Below are 14,935 nucleotides of genomic sequence, written 5' to 3'. Positions count from 1 at the left end.
AAAGCTTCCTTTTATTTTCCATTCAGAACTCGTTGTCTGAGATCTTGGTGAAATAAATGAATTTGTTTTGTTTAATTATTGATATTAAAATTGTTGAATCAGTATCTAAAACAAAGGATTAAGATCTGCAGTTTACAGAAGAATCTGTAACAGGAAATTTCTCTTCCATTATGTATATTAGCATCCACAGCTGGGTCAGCAGATGGATGTGTGCTTAGAAGCTTGTAGGCGTTTTTCCCCATAAAACATTTGTTGAACAAAAAAATTTTTAAAGCAGGGTGGGCCTTACTGTAACAGATCAAAATAGACACTCTTTCTTATTGCTTTTTAAAATATAGCTTTACCTATCCATCCTGCATTCCGCCAACAGCTACCACATGCAAAGTACAGCTCCACTACATCTTGCCATTCCTAAGCCTAGCAGCTTTTAAAGATGTTCTTGAAATTCTTTGGTTTGCATCACTGATACAAATGTATCGCTCCCTGCAGTACACATTTTCCTTGCATCAGGATTTAGGATTGCTACTTTAAGTGCGAACTTTTTCTGCTGCAAAAACATAGTTATTGGTTTCTAATCTTGCTGAGGTAAATCAGTCAATAGGTTCAAACCTCTGCACCTGGGGTAAACTAGGGTAGTCAGACTTTATGTGACACTTGGCCACAAGCATGCCAAAACATGTCTGTGTGTACAGACAGTCCCATCTAATGTAGCATGTGGAATTCCATAAAAATACAAGTCCGCTCTGTTGTGTCAAAATTCAGCAACCCCAGACTGATAAAGTCTGTGCAACTACTATAGTCTGACTCGTGCTGTCTAATAGTCTTATACACTATGTAAGACCAAAATGATTGTTTTCAGACGGAACCATCAGTCCATAATTGGGGAGTTCACTTTCATCCTCATATAGGTCAGGCGGCTCGTCTGATTAAACAGCTGGATGCTCCTTATTGGTGCCTGGCTTTGGAGAAGTTGACAGCATAATTATCAAGGATAAGCAAACAGGTTTTGCTTAATTTTGAACCCACTCAAACAACCTAATTTTGAAATTTAGCCTTGAATTTACAACTTACTGAATTTACAGTGCCTGTGTAATTACACTTTAATTATACATTTCCATACTTGCCATAACATCACAAGGACTAATTAGATTGGGTGAAATTTCTATCCTGACTTGCACTGACTAGTAGTTAAATACATTGATCCTATTGGTTGATTCAGTGTTAATGAAAGTATTGGAAGCCAGCCCATCTGAATATAGCCTGAGTTACAGAGAATAATATAGATGAAAAAATGACTCACTGTATATCACTTATAACATTTGCCCATTATTTATTTCAGGTATTTGTAGCTGTTGTTTTAATGAAAGGCTTAGTTCCGAATCCTTTGTACACAGGTTATTTACTTCCCTAGATTGCATTAAATCCAGTGTTGGGAGGAAATTGGTCTACAGTGTGAATGTTCATGTAATTGCCAAATGCACTGAAATGTATTTGTCTTTACTATCTTTTACTGGAAAAGTTAAAGTTTGTCTTTTTATGAGTTAATTTTGTTGTAGAAGAACTGTCTATTAAATACAAGTTATTAACAGTTACTGTTTATGGACAAACTCATTTGAAAAGCTGCATGTTTAAGGGTTTTAACTACAATATTCCTTCTGAATGAGTTTTTTAACTGACTAGTAACTTGTTGATATGTGCTACTACTCATTAATATAATGTCTTTCTCCTAATGTGCACTTTGGTTATGTTCATTTGATTTCTTCTGCAGACAAAAGTCTCAGAAAGAGACATATATCCACAGCACCAATAGTGTGTAAAAACATCCATTATAGAAAAAAAATGTAACTGCATTATAGTTTAAGTGCCAATGTGCTGTAGACCCAAAGAAATAATTCTTATTGGTAGAAATAGGGTTTTTTATGTCCCTGTAATCGTTTTGGTCCTTCTGCTACAGAGGGTCACAACAAGGGGAAGATTCCCATCTTGGTAGAAAACAGAGCAATCTAAAAGACTTTTTTCCCTTTCCATCAGCAAACAGCTTTGTTGACAGTAAGGCTCAAAAATGTGTCATTTCTGACCAAGATGTCATCAGGAAAATTGTGTCAGCTTCTGGTCACAAGCACACAGAAAGGAAGGGGAGGGGGGCATAGAAGAGCCAGAAGTGTGATGGAGGTGCAGTCATCAGGAATATGATAGGATCAACATCAAGTCCATGTTCTGAATTCAGAAGAACAGGAACTCACACTCAGGTCTCCCACATCCCTAACGAATTCCCTAACTATTGGGCTATTGAGCCACCCATGGTCTCAAGTTGTGGAATTTATGCACTTTGTGTATATGATCAGACATTTATCAGCTGACAGAACATGACAGTAAGACCTTGGATTAATGTCTGTGTACGTCATAGGTTGGCCCTATTAGAGGCATAGTTTTGCACATACATTTCTGTGTGTAAATAGATGAACACAGCTCCTACTGAAGGTCACAGACACAGCTGGGGTCTCAATAAGCACAAATCCTCTGAATGAGGGGTTCCCATGTACCATTAGGCATGTGTAAGCTCCATCAAACTTACATGGGAGACTAAAAGAAAAGCTCTGCCTTTTCCCCAGGAGAGAAGGGGACCACCTGAATGCCTTATTCTCTAAAATGGTCTGAGAGTTGAGAAGAGCCACTGCCTCCACTTCCGAAGAAGGAGGAGTTGTGGTGGGAAGCTGGCCACCTCCTTTGGAATGCATGGCCCTCTGTGCAGCTTGCCACCCAAGTTGCGAGGGATCTATTTGTTGATGACGTTAATGGTAGCTCTGGGGAACCAGAGCCACCTACAGTCCTCCAGTGCTTATTACAGACCTTTGCCTCCCTCCTTGGAAAGGCTGAGATCGGAGGTCCTGCCCCCAGACTCCATGTCATTGCTCAGACGGGGGCAGTGAAAGAAATCTAGTCCTTCAACCCCATTTTTCAATATAGAAGCTCATAATCATTTGCAAGTTATTTTCCGTATAAAAATTACTATTTCAGCTGCAGGGCACTGCAAATCTACGTGGTATAACCCACACAGCTTCCACTGGCCAGCAGCAGTATCTGGGACTGGCGCAGGACTTGCTCTTTCTGTTTGTTACCCCAAGCTTCGTGCGATTTGGAGGACAGAGCTCGTGACAAAGTCTTTGCTGGTCCACCAGCGAGCACTCAGGGTCCACGTGCAGCTGGTGGGTTTACAGCAACAGAGGCTGGGAGGTTCTCTGAAAACCTCTCTCCTGTACCGTAGACCTTCAGTCGTGGCAAACTGAAACTCTGTATTGCATGCTCCTCTTTCACTGCTGAATGAAAGGAGCCTGAGGGATCATTAGTATCCTTCCATCACTTCCTCATTAGTTCTTAGATAGTGTTTTAATGACAGCTTGAGAGGCTCAGCATCCTGCCCTCTTACTATTTATGATCCCCACAGTGCTAATGTGCACTTAATGAGAAATTCTTGTCTTGCTTGTAAATCCTGTAGCCGGCATTCAATTTATTGACAGATGTTTGCTTGGGCCTCTTTAAAATTACTTCATAAATCTTCCAGGATAAAAGGCCTCAAGTTTGGTTATTAAGACAGGCCCTTGTTGACAGTTTCATATTTAACTGTTTGGAACTGGACTGTCAGGGCTGTAATGGAGTGCACGGTGGAGGGTTTGCATTCTTCGGGCTCATTTACCATGTTTTCTGCACCTATCAGGTTTTTTCTTTTTGAAGTGTGTTGACTGTCCCTTATAATCCCTTTAGTTAACTTCTCTGTGACCTCTTTGTGCACCGCACTTACTCATTTAGCATATCAGCGTGTCAGCTGTGATGAAGTGTTTATGCTGATATGAGCTGAGGGCTGAGCAAGCGCTACATGCCAGAACCTACTGGATGTAATGCTGATACGAACTGAGGGCTGAGCTAGCACTTCATTCTGGAGCCTACTGGACATTTCACAGAAAGCCAGAAGTTTGCCGCCTCCTTCTTCCACCCTCACATTTTATTATTTTCTCCTGCTAGGTCTGGGGCCATGTCTTGTAAAACCTGATGGAGGGCTGATCCCAGCAGGTCAGGGCACCTGGGATTTGGAAAGAAATCCCCGTAGCCCTTAAAATACATCTTGAAATGATTTCTTTCGCTATGTGATCTCCAGCACTCTGAGTGCTGTAATTGCATCTGTAGGTATCAATGCATTGTGTCTCTAATCCCTCAAACTTGCTTTTAGCTAAGGAGCTGGTGTTGCATCTGTGTAGCTCTGTTTGCCACAGGTTACTCTGAGGAGCAAGGACCAGGCAATAGTTTTCCACTTCTCTCATGGCTATTCAAAATCTCACAAAGCTTTTAAAAATGTACCATTGAGTGACATATATTGGAGAGGTCTGGTCCAAATGCTGTAGCATTTAGAGTGCGCAACGACAGCATTTTAGGTCATTATTTTAGAAAAGAGACTTTTTTTGTCCTCATAGTGAACAGAAAAGATTAAAAATTTAGTGAGCTGCTAGAAGATTGGGATAATTCAAATAGCTATTAAACCCATGACATCAGCCAAATTCACTCCACTTAAGTCCGTCAAAAAACATTCAGATCAGACATTGGACGGTAATGAGCATCTCAGCTAAAAATAAAATGTTTGGGCTTTTTTTTGCTTACTTGGTGGTGCCATGTTATATTACATTGCTTGAGTAGTGTCACATCACATCGTGTTACTTCTGTGGGATCCTCTGCTGACATGACATAATGCTTTTTTTACTTACAAAATATTTTTTATTCGATACTTGCCATCCAATTGCTTTCATTTAGCCATTAGGTTTAGTAAAATTCATAAATATTATGTATTAATTCAACTGAACAAGGAGCTGAGGTAGTTAGCTACCTAGAATTGGAGCTAGCTAATTCCCTGTATGCTTGTGAACATGAGACTGGACTTTACAAAGCTTAAAAGTCTACTAAGGTCCAGCTAGTGTTCACCTGAGGAACTCAACGAGGCATCAACAATCCCATTAGGATCCTTGCTTAGATGAACAGAACATGTCTGTGTGCTTTTTCCTTAACTGGAGCCAGAAAAGCCTCTCCAGCAGAAGTCAGATCCCACAGTATGTTTCTGCATTCTCATCTTGCAATTAGGATTAATTTAAAACCATATTAAACAGGAGGGCCTCAAGGAAAGGATACCAAAGGCAGGAGGCCCTGAGATAAGGCACAAAAGAGAAAGGGGAAAAAAATGCAGTTAAAGTTATTTTTTAGCAATTTTGCTAGTGCATCTAACATCGGTGAATGCTAAAAGGCCCGGCAGGCACTGACTGGATTGTGAATACAGCCAACATCAGAGGTTAGATGCTGCTTCAACTTTAAAATAGCACTATCTGTGTGAGTTGCTTTGTCCTCATGTAACTTCTAGGAGTAACAGAAATCTCAGACCCTAATGCCAGCAGTTAGGTATGGGCATTTATGGGTTCTGTAAGTGAATAAAAACAGGATGACACTGACTGGGATAAGGAGAAGCCTGAAAGACCTTGCAGCTGCCATCATCATCTTCAGTCTGATGAAGCTTGGAGTTATCATGACCATATTCCACAGCAACTGAAAGTGCTGAGATTGAATGGGAAGGAAGAGGAGAGAAGCACAGTCAGGTGGGATAAAGAGGTCTGGGAGCAACAGAAGGAGCAACCAGGCACCCCACGTTCACGCCGTTTGTCATTTATTTTGATAGCTAATGTCACGTACTGGCAGGTGTAATGGATGACAGCAAACACATTTCACTAAATGTCTTTGTCCCAACATGCTGCAAGGGACATGTGAAGAAATTACTATTTTGCAAAATTTTGATATATGTGAAGTCTCCTTATTAATAGCTTGCTACTGCTCCCAGCTGGATTCAGTGGTATAATCCCTGTTGGGCTGGAGAGGAACAGGATTGCACCCTGAAGGATTTGTGCTTAGCTGTTACTTCAAGAACAGATTTGCCAAAGAAATGCTCAGAGGAGAGAACAGAGTGTTCCAGCACACACAGGTAGAAGCTGGTATTTCAAACTGAGCACACTGGGCAATCTTTGCTCATGATTCATCAGTCAAAACACGTCAATTTTATCCCAGAACAGCTAAAAAAAAATCTGCAACTACTTGACAAGTACATTTTTGGTGCAGGTCCCAGTTCTTTCCCAGTTGGCCCATTGGCTTGTCTGTCAGCATCTCTAGCACATAGCAGAAAATTAACCCTGCAGCGTGTTCAGTTTCTGTTGTCCTGTTTTTCTCAAGTGACTCCATTACTTGAGATTCTCAAAGGTAAAAAGAGCAATCTGGTGCCAAATTCTCACCAAAAGTCAATGGCAAGAGGGCATCTAAATTCCCCAAGTACTTTTAACAATCTTCTCTTCACAACCAGGATTGCCTTTTGGTTTTGTTTCATATTCTGTTTTGAGGCTCCACCTGATCATCTGTCACTTGCTTGGTTTGGTGAATTTTATCTACTGGCTCAGGATCTCTGTTTGGTTTTTGGTCTCTCCGGAACATAATATTTTTTTAATTGTCATTACGAATTTCAGACTTTTGCTACATGGGGTTATAATTCTGCCTCAACAGATTCACAGTTTTGATCAAAGCTTAAAATATACTTGGCTAGATCTGTCCTGATGCAACAATATTGACATTACAGAATGTTTTTTTCTTGGCATTATCCTAGTTATTCTTTTTTTCTAATGTACAATGTTCTGTTCTGTAGTATGTTCTCAGGATATTCTTCAGTGCTTGCAGAAACCCCTTGTTAAATTTACAGAACTGTTATGTATTCCCTCCTGAAGGATATTTTAATTTTCTCTCCTAATGGAGAAGGATAGCAGCGGAAATTCTACTTGTGAGTTATCTTTCTTAGTGAAAAACTGCATCTGTTTCAAACTGAGAAGTGACTGTGGAAGCCAGAAAGTCGCACTCAGCTGTATCCTCAGGAAATAGAATAAGAAAAGAAACTTTGCCCCAGGTGCTCCAATTCAGTCTAAGTCCAAGTTTGACTATGAAGTCATGTTTCTTCTCCTGAATTGGAATGAAGTATAAACAGTGGATGGACCCATGTAGAGTGTTGGTTGGGACACTTTAAATTTCTTGCAGTTTACTGCCATTTATATCTGTGGTTCCAGTTCATTTGTCATGGTATAAAATGGATTTGCAGTTAACTGGTTGCAGGTTAGGATCGAAGGACACACAAGCCGACACTAGCTTCTGTCAGTGTTGGTCTGCTAAGAGGTTCCATCATTAGCGCTAAAAGTGTTTGGACCTGCGCTGTACAGGCAGAACCGCATGTTGTTCTCTCCTCCATCTCACCTTTTATATGGGGGCTTGTGTTGATGCTCCATTTGTCATGGCAGAGAGATATAAAAACATGCTTTTAAACTAAGACAGCTTGATTTATATTTAAATTTGACAGTGGCCCATTGGACCCCACCATACTCTTCCCTTTATTATTTCCTCCGGTTGGAATAGCACATATCTGTTGGCCGAGTAATTTCACTACATCACATCTTCAATCGCTACTCCCTGGTGTGATCATTTCTTCTCCTATATCCCTAGAAGAGTTGGGTTTTGCATGTCTAACCCACTGACATCGTAGGTGGACTTGATAGGTTGAGCTGCCTGATGATTACTACCTTTCTGCTTTCCATAAGAATCCTATTCTTAATTTATAGAAAGACAAAAATCTGTCCATGCAATGAAAATTTTCTGTGATCTATGTGGGCTACCATTGATGGATGATGAAAGGCTTGATATTAATACCTTGAATATGTATAATCCTGAGCCGTCCATGTTCTAGGGTTAGCAATCATTCAGTTCATTTTATACATTTCATCACATTGACTTAATATAGAGCATGAAACCATACTGGAGCACTTATAGTAGCCTAGATAGTGTTGGAATATCTGAGGAATTTGCTCCAAAGTTCTCCCTAGGCTATTGCTGCTGATAATCAGCATCTAAAATGTGATGAAATTTCTTTTGTTAACTTTGCCTGCATACTTAGTTGTATTTCACGTCACTTTGGACTCCTGATTAGTTTTTTGTACACACAACTGTACGCATCAAATTCAATAAATGTGCAGGAAAGGCAGCATTATCACCCAGCTCCTTTTGAAAATGCAGCCTCAAGGGATATATTTTCATTGCAGCATGTGGAGATTTTGTCACATGACATTCGTTAATCTTTTCAGAAACCCTACAGCTGAATCGCGGGGAACGCTCTATAAATGTATCCCTGCTTTTCCAGCACGGGCAGAAAGACAAGCCAAATTTTTTCTTAGGGTCTAATTTTGCTACCTTTATTCCACGGAGCTGTGTTTACCTGTGAGACATGATTTTGTAAATAAGAACAAGTTCTGTGACTAAGGGCGGAAGAATGGTTCGTTTGCTTTATCTTTGTCTCAGGAGACGATGGCATTGTGTTTACTCTGTAACAAAATCCGGAAAAGGCTTTGTAATACAGTCACACAGAAGGGAAGCGTCCAAGAGTTAGCTGTGGAGAGCAAGAATGGATTTTACGCTCACAGTAGTGGTAGTAAGTTATTTGTAATAATGTCCCCACTTAGGGATTAGAAAAGACTGTTCTGTCTCTGTGCAAAGTCCTGCTTTCTTTATTCCATGTGCGGTTCCAGGGAGACTTGCCTTTCTCATGACTGCTAAATATTCTTTAATTACCCAATGACCAGTTGGGCTCCCTTTTCCTCTCCAGCTTCTCTGGAAGAGGAGAGTGGCAGGATGTAATTCTCTTATCAAGAAGGGCATCGCAGGGTAAAAAGTTCTGCACAGTTTTTGTAGGAGCTCTGAGCTTATTGTCTGCCTGCTTGGCAGTGAAAAAGTGGCTGCATGTCTCAGGCAGCCTAAGTGATTTGCCTGCAAAAAAAATCCCTTGTGAAAACATGAATGATTTTAGAAGAAGCTTAAGACCTGTCTGACAGAAAATGGCTTCAGAATTAAATTTCCCCATTTCTCAAGCATTCTTAAAGCCAGGATTTTGGTTCAGTTCCACCACTGAGAGAAATTAAATCAAATATCATTGTGGATACGTCTAATCCGAACTCTGACCTCAGCTTGTGCAAAGTTGTCCAAGCTGATTTCCTAGGCCAGCCAGGTGCCAGGGCAGCTCCCAGGGCAGCTCTGGAGCTCGGGCAGCTGTCTGAAGCCAGTGCTGTTGGAGGGAGATCGCTAGTGTGACATTAGTGCAGGTATGTCTGGAAGAGTTGCAATTGCACCTTCGGCTTGCCGTTTAGACATACTTTGAGTCTTAAATTGCAAAGCCATTCAGACAGCCGCAGTGCTCAGCCTTTAAACTGCAGCTTGCTACTTAAAAACTACTAGTTCCTCTGCGCCTGCCTCCCTTCCTCCTCCAGGCAAAGCCCCCTGGAACAGCCTCATGACAATGTCCTGGTCAGCTCTTTTCTGTTTAAAAAAAAACCCAACCAAAAAACCAACAAACTTGATTTCCTGTTCTGGTGAGCCATATATCACTGACGCTCCCATCTGTGCCGTTTGTCTGTGACAGAATGACAGGTGTCATTTATCATTGGAGCTCGAGGAAGCTGTGGGAAGAGGGACTGAAATTTTTTCTGGAAGCAGTCAGTGTCTACAGACTGCCAGATCATTAAAAAGGGGGCTTTCCAAAGAAAGCTGTGTGTAATGTGATTGCACTTACTGTCAATGACAGGCTGAGAGAAAGAAGAAACATCAAAAAAAGAGAGAGAGAGGGGGAAGGATCGAAAGGGAGAAAGGGAGAGAAATGAAGTTTCTGCCAGGGGCACTTAAAGCTACAGCACAACAAATGCAGGAATCTTTTTTTGGTTTGGTTTCAATATCTGCATACTAAGTAAGGCCTTTGGAGATTTTAGCTCAGCTTGGAGTGCCAATAAGGAAACCAAAACAGGAAACTCCTTTAACAGCACTTATTCGCATCACATATTATTTAGGGCACTGTAACAGAGTTTGTACTTTAAGGAGCGTGTCTTAAAGCACAATGACTTGAGACTGGAATAGGAGCTAGCAGAGACAGGAAAACCTATTTGGTCTGCAGCTGAAGCTCCTAATAAATCAAAGGGCAGAACTAAGACCAGATACAAGGCCCTTTTTCAAAAAAGAGACATTTACAACGTCCTGTTTGCATAAGGACATTCAGGAAAAGCAGCATAATATCTTTATTTCAGCACCACCTAGGCAGGCTCTGTTTGGGGATTTGAGCTGAATCTTTTTTTCTTCTTATGGTAAAGAATGCTTCTCACGCTGCCTATTACAGCAAATTGTCCTCCTACTTGAGGTACACGAAACCAAAAATAAGACTGTGTGTTTATTGGGGGAAAAAAAAAAATTACAAGAAATATAAAACAAATGTTTTAACAACAAAAAGAAACAGAAAGAGAAAACAGTGTTTCTTTTTCTTTGTTGTTTTTTGTGGTCTCCTTAGGTTAGCTGTGTATGCTTGTACCACACGCTACTTAACACGCTTCTTTCTGCAGGAGCTGTATCATACAGCCAAATTATAATTTGTATAACGCAGACAGGCTGGGGATTGCAAGGGTATCACACAGGACTTGGTCACATGTGTTAAAGGGTAATGCTGGTTAGTCTGGAATAAGTCATTTCAGTCCTTACTTCTGTGAGAATCTGTGGCTGTATGCAATCCCAGCATGAGGCTCAGTGAGTTACAAAACTGAGGGCCAACTAAGTAGACAAATCTGGCTGTATTAATAATCAAGGGATTCAACATCAAGTGTGTGAGTGCAGTGTGAATCTGGTTTAGAGAGGTGACCCAGGGCATGAACTTTCTCCTCTGGGCCCTGTTCAGAGTGATGCTTTTTCCTGCAGGGCTTTGGGAGAGACAATACAGAAAAAAAACAGAGGAATTTTTGCAGTCCCTTTCACAGGGTATGTAAGGAAAGGGGGGAAATCATCTCCCACTCTTCTGCTGCCAAGCATGTCCATGTAAAGACAAGGAGCGTCCAGCTGTGCTGGATAAAAGCAGGATCCATCTTATAATTGAGGTCCTCCTAGGGAAGTCTGTTCAGTTCCCAGCTGTGCCATAGGATCTGTGAGTGACCTTTGGAAGCCATCTGATTTCTCTGTGTTTTCAGTTTCTACTCTTTAATATCTCCTATTCAGATTTTGAGCTCTTTAAGATAGGAACCATCTTGTAACACCTTGAATGCATCTTGTCTTGCATAGGATGTCCTGCTTTTAGGTTATGTTTCTTCCTGCAGCTGCAATAAAAAGACTATAATTGCTGTGGTTATGAAAAATGACCATTCTGCCTTATGCTTAACAGTTTAATTAATTTATAGCAGTTACATGTATTTACATAGGTATGTATTGATTTATGTCAACGTTTGCCTGTATGGAGAGCTTCTCCTGAAATCACTGAGATCGGAACAATCAAATAGAGGCCTAATGACTCAACATATGTAAGTGTAAGTGGTAATACTGTTCCACTGGATTATAAAGGTGTTACATGTGTTCCCATGTAAGTTTGTACACTCTTACCAATGTGTTAAATGCCATTATATCATTCTTATCATCACCAAACTCAGTATCATTCTTTTCTAGCATTGGAGTTGCATAGCATATCTGCACATGGATATACATATATCTATCTATACATACACACACACATAAAAGCATATCTATACAGCAGATTCTAAAACATTTTTACTAGGTTAAGACAAATAATTTTTGCCTGACATTTTATTTTTGAAATGTTGGACTGTAGTTATATGTGCTTTCCTATGTGAAGGAGATTGGGTCAAAAATGCTTTAAATGTCATATCCCTGGTGCAAAACAGATATCCCTGTTTTCAGCAGCTACATGAAGGAAGCAGAATATAAAATCAGGCCTCAAAGTCATGTATATGGTTCTGTTGACATTTCTTTCTGTGGGGTGACAGAGGCTGTCCCTGTCATTCTCAGCAGACTACACCTGTACTACTTCTGTAACACTCAGGTTTGTCTATGGTTGAAAGCTTACCTGGAAATATTTCCTCTGGGTCCATTGGCAGATAAGAAAAAAGGATGACATACCATTGACACACATATCTCAGGGGAAACTACAGGTGGCAACAGATATCAGCTTCACATTTTAGGATATTTTCAGTAAAGTTTGTATCCAAGACTTTCAGTTGAAAAAGAAAAAAAGTTAAATTATTGCCGGTGTGGTTTTGCTTTGAAAAAGGAATTGCTGTTCACAGAGATAAGATTTTGCCTTCTGGCCAAGTGGTTATAATAGTGAGATCTGGTTAAATACCTCATCTCAGCACAGCTATTTTTTGAGACTAAACACTGTAGTCTTTACTCAGTCAATCCTACTGCTGGTTCTACTTTGAATGTGTAAGGAACAATTAGGGATCACAAAACATAGACCAGTGTGCACAGCAAAGGCTTCATTAGGCTAACGGACAATTAAACAGGACCAAGGTATAATTTACTCTCGGGAAAAGAGGGGAGATGATAGAGACTGAAATGGAAAGGGGATTCAACCCCAGATTAAAGAGCGTTGTGGGGCTGGAACCACTCCACCTCAGTCAGCCTCGGCAGTTCACGGGCCATTGGCACCAGACCGTGTCACAGCCAAAGCCTGGCTCAGCTCCAGCCTCTTTCACAAACCCTTGGGAAGCCCATACTAGTGTGCAAATGCCTGTCGGAAATGCACAGTGGGGAAATGGGGTTATGTAGACACTGTATAGCCTGGCTTGCAAGTCAAAGGTATGTTTCTGAACCACTGTAGCCCCGGTACAGCTTGATCAGGGATGTTTTTCATGCCTCATCATAACCTGATTGGCTTTTAAAATCCACCGCTTTTATTGAATTTTCTGAGTAGAAAATAATGTCTCTGCAATTGTCCTGCTGGTGGTACCTGGAGGTTTATTTAGACTGTCAGCAGTTATTCCCTAGTTAGAGACTTCTTAAATAAAATGTGTGCCCAACATTGTCTGAACAAACCCGAGCCTAATATTTATACTACCTTAAAACTAATTGGAACACAATCCTGCAGGTAAATATCCCATGTTTGGAATTGCATATTTTTCTGTTGGTGTTGCAGAGGATGTTTGGTTCATAGCAGATTCCTTGCCAATAGCTGAACAGCCAAGAATTGCACAAACTGAGGCCATAGAAATCTTGTTTGGTTGGTAACATTCTGGACTACTTGTACTGGTAAAATTACCAGTTAAAAAAATATCTGTAGAATTCGGGATCTGTAATATAAGTAGTCGCATCCAAATGTGCTACAGGATCTGTCATACATGCTCTGTTTTGATCTGGTGCTGAATGCAGTTTTCCAAGGCTGATTCTTTATAATTAGGAGGAATTATACTATAATCTGTGATAGTCTTCTGGCTTTTGGTCTTTATTTAATTTCTGTCAACTACAGAAAATGATTTAAACTGTAGAGGGGAAAGAGGGGAATCCATCAATATGAACATTTTTTTCTCCAGAGATTAAATAAAAGTTTGTGCATGTATTTACATTTTTTCTTCCGTAGTATATACTGTACAGTTATATTTGGAATGGGTCTTCAGAAGAGCTGCAGAAGAGTTAATGAGAATAGGATGTTTGTACAATTCTGTAAATATTTTTTTATATTTCTGGGAGCAGCAATCATATATCTTGATTCTTTCTTTCTAAGCTAGCCGGCTCACTTGGACTCACATTTAGGTTAAACCTTTGGCAAGAGTTCAAGGAGCAGGGAAACCAGCTGAGAATCTGGTCCAGTGGGCGAGATCCAAGAAAGCTCTTAGATGCCGAATGTGCAGCTGACATGGATTTTAGGAGCCTGAGCTCGAGGGTGAGGGAGAAGAGGGGAAGATGTGCTGCTGTGCATGCCCAGAACTGCCAGCAGCTGAAGCTTTAGCCAGTATGTCCTTCCTAAGCCCACATAGGGTTCATATATGGACCTCACTGTGTTCCCCAAGAGCTAGACACCTTCACTCATGGCATTGCTAACGCACAGGGAAATCAGAGTTCAGCGTAAAGCCAGTTTGTGTCCCGAGTGTCTAGGAAACTTTCTTTCCAAGACGCTCCCCCTCTAAGAGGGCATCTGAGATGATATTTCTCTCTCACTTGCTCTCTCGTTCTCTCTTTTTGCTTAAACTCTGTAGGACAGATGTAAAGGTCAAGTCAATTGATTTGTCTTGGTAGTAGGGCACTCTCAGTGGGGATGCAATTCACAGTTTCATAAGTCCGTTGGTATTGGCCTGACTCAAGGTTTTTGAGGAGAATCTACAGTTAGGGAGACTTCCATCATTGTTTAGAGCCTCTCTGTTATTTGTCTTGAAACGATTATATTTCAAGTTCCTTGCTAAAACAACTTAGAAATGCTGATAGGTATATTGGGAAAAAAAGACACTAAATATATAATCCATGTTCCCTCTCTGTATAACTATGAAATGGATCTTGTTCACTTTTATCTTTGTCACAGAGTGATTGACATATAATATCTCAGCTTGACACCTTGATATTGGTGATCAGAGTAATTTGTTTCAACCTGCATGCTAAACCCTCAAGGTTAGATATTCCTAAAATATAAACATAAAGGATGGATTACTGCTATAATTTCCTAGTTTATAATCTGTTCTTACCAGCAAAGTGCTAGTATTCCATCATAAAATAGCTGATTTCTTTCTATAAGTAATTTCAGTGTCCATTTTAACTGTACATTTCTCTTTAATTGTAACACTGAGTTATTCCTAGATTGTTCATAAATACATTGAGGTCTCCAAAGTAAACTAGCTATATCCATGAGCTCCTATGTGTTTCATGATGTACAATATAGAATGGGGCACTGGTCTGGCAGAAGACAAATCACATTGTCAGACTTATGAGAACAGCATCAGTGCTCCTTTTCTATTTTGTTGCAGCACATTGTTTCTTTATTCTTCATCTTCGTACATTGCAAAATATACTTAAATGAATCATT

At 40.4% G+C, this 14,935-nt stretch overlaps 1 protein-coding gene across 2 annotated transcripts in view; it reads left to right on the top strand.

Moving 5' to 3' along the window:
* Window positions 1-14,935, top strand: part of TSHZ2 (teashirt zinc finger homeobox 2) — a 232,757-nt gene that overhangs the window by 80,816 nt on the left and 137,006 nt on the right. The window lies entirely within an intron of this gene.

The sequence above is a fragment of the Haliaeetus albicilla genome, chromosome 2, assembly GCF_947461875.1.
Source record: "Haliaeetus albicilla chromosome 2, bHalAlb1.1, whole genome shotgun sequence".
Classification (NCBI taxonomy): Eukaryota; Metazoa; Chordata; class Aves; order Accipitriformes; family Accipitridae; genus Haliaeetus; species Haliaeetus albicilla.
Note: the sequence above shows the minus strand (reverse complement) of the source record. Positions and strands in the feature narration are given on the sequence as shown.